Source organism: Triticum aestivum, chromosome 7D, assembly GCF_018294505.1.
Source record: "Triticum aestivum cultivar Chinese Spring chromosome 7D, IWGSC CS RefSeq v2.1, whole genome shotgun sequence".
NCBI classification, from domain to species: Eukaryota; Viridiplantae; Streptophyta; class Magnoliopsida; order Poales; family Poaceae; genus Triticum; species Triticum aestivum.
This window is the reverse complement of record NC_057814.1, coordinates 113742839-113748469: the sequence shown is the minus strand read 5'-3', so window position 1 is coordinate 113748469 and position 5631 is coordinate 113742839. Positions and strand designations below refer to the sequence as shown.

General features: G+C 46.6%; 1 long non-coding RNA gene across 1 annotated transcript; it reads left to right on the top strand.

The window, feature by feature from the left end:
- The first annotated feature begins 4346 nt into the window (after positions 1 to 4346).
- Positions 4347 to 4824, top strand: LOC123164902 (uncharacterized). Its single transcript, XR_006482714.1, has 2 exons — positions 4347 to 4523; positions 4613 to 4824. It is a non-coding gene; the product is annotated as an uncharacterized lncRNA (long non-coding RNA).
- Positions 4825 to 5631: the final 807 nt, after the last annotated feature.

The following is a 5631-nucleotide window of genomic DNA, read 5'->3' as shown; positions in this document are numbered from 1 at the left end:
GTCCGACATATTTTTAGAAGACGGGGAAAATTTATTTTGGGATTTTTGTAGTCCGTTTAGTATTTCTTTTCTTTCTTTTTCTGCACGTCGGATTGTTTAAAAAAAAGTGTAACCGACTCTGGGCCGTGCCCGGCCAGGACACCTCGGGCCGGCCTTTTTAAGCCGCGAGCCCGGGACCCCGACAGCCCAGCCGCCCTGCGCCCCCTCGCAAATCCTAGCCCGCCGCTGCTGCCCGCCGCCCACGCCGCCGCCGCCGCCGCCGCCCGAGCCGCCGCCGCCCGCGCCACCGACGCCCGACCCGCCGCCGCCGCTGCCCGCCGCCCGCGAGCCACCCCACCGGAGCCCGCCGCCGCCTCGCTGGAATCTCGCTGGACTCGAGGTAGCCGCCGCCGGTTTTTCTTTTAAAACCGTTCGTTTTTTATAAACCCTAGTTTGTTTTTTTAGATCGGTTCGTCGGTTTTCTCGGTTTAGTTTATTTAGCGGACGTTCGTCCGTACGTTCGTTTTAATGAATGGTTTTTGCCCGTTAGTCGCAAACAACGAACGTTCGTTCGTTAGCCTGTTCGTCAGTTTTTTTTTCTCGGGTTTTTCGCGATTATTTTCGACCGCGATTTCTGATCCGATTTTTATTTTAGTTTATCTTTTCGCTCGTTTATCGGAATCAGGCGATTCAAGCGCCTAGATCTTCGTCTCGAAGCCCTCTTTCTGCTTAACCAACTTGAACAAGATTTTGATACTGTAAAATTTGACTTTAGTCCAGATTAGTAACCAGATCTTGTTTCTTTCGCAGTTTGAGTTTCGTTGCTCCGTTTGATTTGATTCCTTTTGCAAACCGGAGTTCTTAAGTTGAACTTTCTGGTTAGATCTTCTTATTCGAGTTTTACCCGTGCATCTTTGCTTGATTTCTTATGCATGCTATTTTTTGTTTGCTATAGAATCCCGGAGTGCGAAGCATGCTACTACGAGTCTCTAGGTTTTGCGGATCGTCAGCAAGGCAAGTAACACATTGATCATACTCTTTTCATACCCAGTTTTTATGCATTAGTTCCAATCGTCAAACACTACATGATTAGGATGTGATTTACTTTTGGGTTGGGAAGTAGTTAATGAGGTAGAACCTATTACCTGTTTTATTATCAAACCCTCGGGAGTTACTTCTATGTTATGCTTATATTGCCATGCTATGCTCGTAGACGTGGATTGGGTTTGAGTGTATCCATGACAGATGTGAGTTGTTAATTAATGGTTCAACTTAAGGTGGCTACTTTAATACACATCTGGGTGGATTGCTTGCTTGGGCACCTGGGAAATCCAGTGTTGTCCTAGGAGATCCCTGGGCATCCGTGTGATCATCCTACGGTCCGCCACCCAGGCTCAAAGGGATCGTGAGATTATTCATGCTAGAAACTTCCGTGTGCAGCCACAAGCTATTATGGGCTCTAGCATAGTTTGAGTAAGTTGCATGACCTCTTCCAGTGGTAGGCTAGCAGATGTAGAGGGATGTAGGTTGGTACTGTCTACCCGGGGTTAGAGTTAATGCTTCTGAAAGACTGTGTCTCGGTTATCCGTTTCTCAAACACCATGTAGTGCGAGAAATCCAATGGAGGAGATCGAGTCTTGTGGGGAAAAGTGCGCAAACCTCTGCAGAGTGTACAATCTAATCATGGTTAGCCGTGTCCCCGGTTATGGACATCTTGAGTATCTAGTACTTGGATTATCCTATCGTATCTCATCACTCTAAATTAATATGTTGGGTTATTAATGATTACTTTAATTGGGATTGAGATGGGGGTACCATTCTCAATGTTTCAACTACCATGATAGTTAAATAAAATTTATTCCTTTGTTGTAGGGAAAAAATTGGCTTTTCGCAAAAACCATATAACCATAGAGCCTCCACCAGCCATATATGCATGTAGTGATAGCAATTATTTTGTTCATTGCTCTACTGTGTTACATTGCCAGCATATTCCATGTGCTGACCCGTTTTCGGGCTGCAAAGTATTATGTTGCAGACTTTTCAGACGAGGAGTAAGGTTCGCTAGGTCGTTGTCATGCAGCTCAGCTATGCCGTTGGAGTTGATGGACTCACTTTATCTTCCAAGCCTTCTGCTGTTATCGTATTAGATGGCCTTAAGCCATATTTATTGTAATAAGTTCTTTTCTGAGATATTCGATGTAATAAGTGTGTGATTGTCACTCTGTTATAAATCTTTCGAGTACTGTGTGTGTCAGCATTACCGATCCAGGGATGACACTGAAACACAGAGACTTGACCGTTTGAGGTCGGGTCGCTACACTAAATCACAGTTCTCCTGCGCTTCTTCGAAAAAAAAGATAGATAAAAGAATTTTCGATTTTGTTACCTGGTGGACCGGACCCAAAGCTCTCCATAGCATCATCGTAATTCAGAAGGAAAGATCCTTGAAAAAAAGAAGCGACACAAAATCTAGGTGACTTTTTTTAGAGCACAGATGCATACACTCATATATTGGTGCGTACACCCACCCATATAAACTCGATCGAGTTTATAGGGCCGGTACGGCTCGACTGAAACGACACCTTGGTATGGTGACCAAGGTTTTGGTTACCGAATGAGGCAATTTTACCGAGGAGGACTGGTAAATGTGGTTACCACAGTTATCGAGAAATACCGAGAATATTTTGAGCGAATTTTATAGTTGAATTTTGAGTTCAAATAAGTGAATGAACGAATATTCGAACCAGAGACCTCTCAAAACAGGAACTAGGTTGCTACCAACACGCCAGAACCAACTCTCATGGTATTAATTAGATCCTACGTACTTTATTGTAAATCAAGTGTTTAAATTTAAAATTTTCAAAAAAATGGTATTTTTTACTCGGTGTGGCGATTTACCGAGGGGCACGGAAATACGCGGTAACCGTCCAACGTGGACCTGTGCCGTGACACCGGTACTTCACAATCTAAAGCGCAGTATTAAGCAGCAGGAGCACGTACAGTGCCTTCCTGAGGTGCAGATCACATGTACAAGCAAGATAAGTAAAGGGTGTACGTGTGCTTTAGCAGATGAAGCAACGGAAGCCTCTCGTGCTCTTTGATCCAGAGCGGGTGAACGGCACCGAAAGCGAGATGTGCAGTACTGCCGCCACTTGGTTCGCCGTCTCTCTCTCTCTCTGACAGCCAGACTGTGAGGCGAGATCGATCCTCGGGCGGGCAGGTCGGATTGAGTGCGCGCGCACGCCGACGAGGCAGGCAGGATGCGGCCCAGGTTCGCTCGCCGGCTCACCTACCTACGTTGCTCTCGTACTCCTCGAGGCTGGCGTGTCGCTGTCCGCGGGCCGTGGCTCCCGGGTCTCCGCTCCGGTTACGGAGAAACCGAGGAACGACAGTGCCGGTCCAGGTGCTCTTGGTTACTACAGATCGATCTCGGCAGAGAAATTCTGCACGTGTGTTGGTGTGCAAGTTTCAGCTGGGGAAGATACAGCAGAGTTTACATAGTTTTATATGGCAGATTATGAATAAGCTCGTCTTCTACCCTTCTCGGCGACTAAAAAATGGGGTCACCCGGCACAGGGGCAATGCAGCTGGGTTTTTCCTTTACTGGTGCACCCATAAACTCTTTTTACATAATAAAGGGAGAAATAGCCATGCCATCACAACAAGTCAATACCATCACCTACACCTACACGAGTAGCTTTTTTTTTATCCTGCATATTGTTACACGCACACAGTCATAACTTACTGCAAAGCCACATTTAAAGCCCGTGATAAAAAGTCAGAAAAGATAAATACACTCAGTCAGCACAAAGGCTTAGTGTGGGTATACATACATATATACCACGAGCGACTCCCACACGACTAGGGTTTCCCCGACTCACGCCGATGGCGCCGCCGATCTACCTAGTCTCCTATGATTATAGGGCCATGGGGGCGTGGTGGATTCCGGCCCTTACCGGCGGGAGAGCTCCTTCTCCAATTTAAGGGTTTTTTAGTTTGTCTAGGGTTTGTGTCCTACAAAGGAAGGTGAAGGTCGGCGGTGGGATCCGTGTAGATGGAATAACGTTTTCCCTGCCTGGTCCCCATCCTGGTGGTGCACTAGCGTCGCGCGGAGGACGTGTGAAGGTGTATTTCCAGCAGATCTCATAGGATTCGATCGGTGTTAATCAGGCCCGGTCCTGATGGGGGTGGGGGGGGGGGGCATGGACGTAGGCCTGCTGCTGCGTGTGTTTGCCTGGACTGAAAAAAACACGCACTGTCCAGAAACTGATGGGCCCCTTAGAGAATTGCCTGGCCCAAGTTCAGTACTACGCGAGGCTGGCTACTATGATCATGGATAGAATCAGCCTTCTTGGAGAAGCGCGTCAGTTACGCATGTACGCGAGGCACGGTGTCGGCCGCCGCCGCCAAACGCCCGGATGGCTTTTCGCCTCTTCGCCTCGATCGCGATCGCCAGAACAAGTTGAACAACGGCGGACAAGGGACGGCCACCGAGCATTCGCTACAACTTTAGCTGAAGACGCCCCATCAACGATTTCGAGAAGGTATTGTGCTCTAGCGATTTTGCTTTTCCTATGTTAATCAATACAAATTGTAAATGATAATCAATATTCCCTCTTCGTTATTGTCATAGGGCATCGATAATTGATTGACTGGCCATGGTTACTGTGGATTTTGGAGGCTTTGTCATTTGTGAAATCAATGTGATAATTAATAAGATTTCTTGTCCAGTTAATATAGAATTTTTCAAATACTAGGGGCAGGTCCATGGGGACATTGATGTGATGCTTACGAAAAATATATAAATAATAATAATATAATGTGGCATCTGTCTAAGAGTTACTACCTCCGGTGCTAATTGCAATGTATATATGCTTTCTCATTAAATTGGTTGGATTGTGTATGTTCTTTGCAATATCCTATGGAATACATATATGCAAGCACTAGTCTAGAACAGAAAGTGGTCCATGATTATGGTTAATCATTTTTTTTCTCTAAATGCAATGCATTTGATAGCATTTTCAATTCGGCATCCTAGTGAGTAAAATACTATCATTGGGTGCTGAAGGCAAGAGTGAATCTTGGGATCAACTGGAAGCGAGAAAGATCGCTACAAAATCAATCCGGAAGGCTATTCTTTAAGGGGCCTCGAGCTCTAATTTTGCCCGGGGCCCCTAAAATCCTAGGACCGGCCCTGGTGTTAATCTTTGGTGGACCTGCTTGGTTCTGGTTTTCGTTCGTCTGCATCCATGTGTCTACAAGTTGGATCCTTTTGTCTACGCTTCTCTTCATGAGTGGCGGCTGTTGTTCTGGTACACCGGTCCTTTGGGCCTTAGCACGATGAGTTCTCAACAGTCTAATATAATAAGGTTTGCCCGACTTCGACAAGGGAGGAGCGATGAAGGCGGCGCGCCTTCGACTCGCTCCATTACTTGCAGATCGTCGCCCCACCAGCACAGCAGGCCCGCCACCGCCCTCCTCCCATCATCGTTATCGACGAAGACGGAGAAGAGGAAGAGGTGAAAGAGCTTCCAGACCCAAGGCAGGTCAAGCAAATCAAATGGCGCTCTGCACGCTTAGCCAACCTTAAAAGAAGAGAAGTAGAGCCACTAGTGAAATCTATTGTATGTACTGCTGCTATATCAAGTAAAA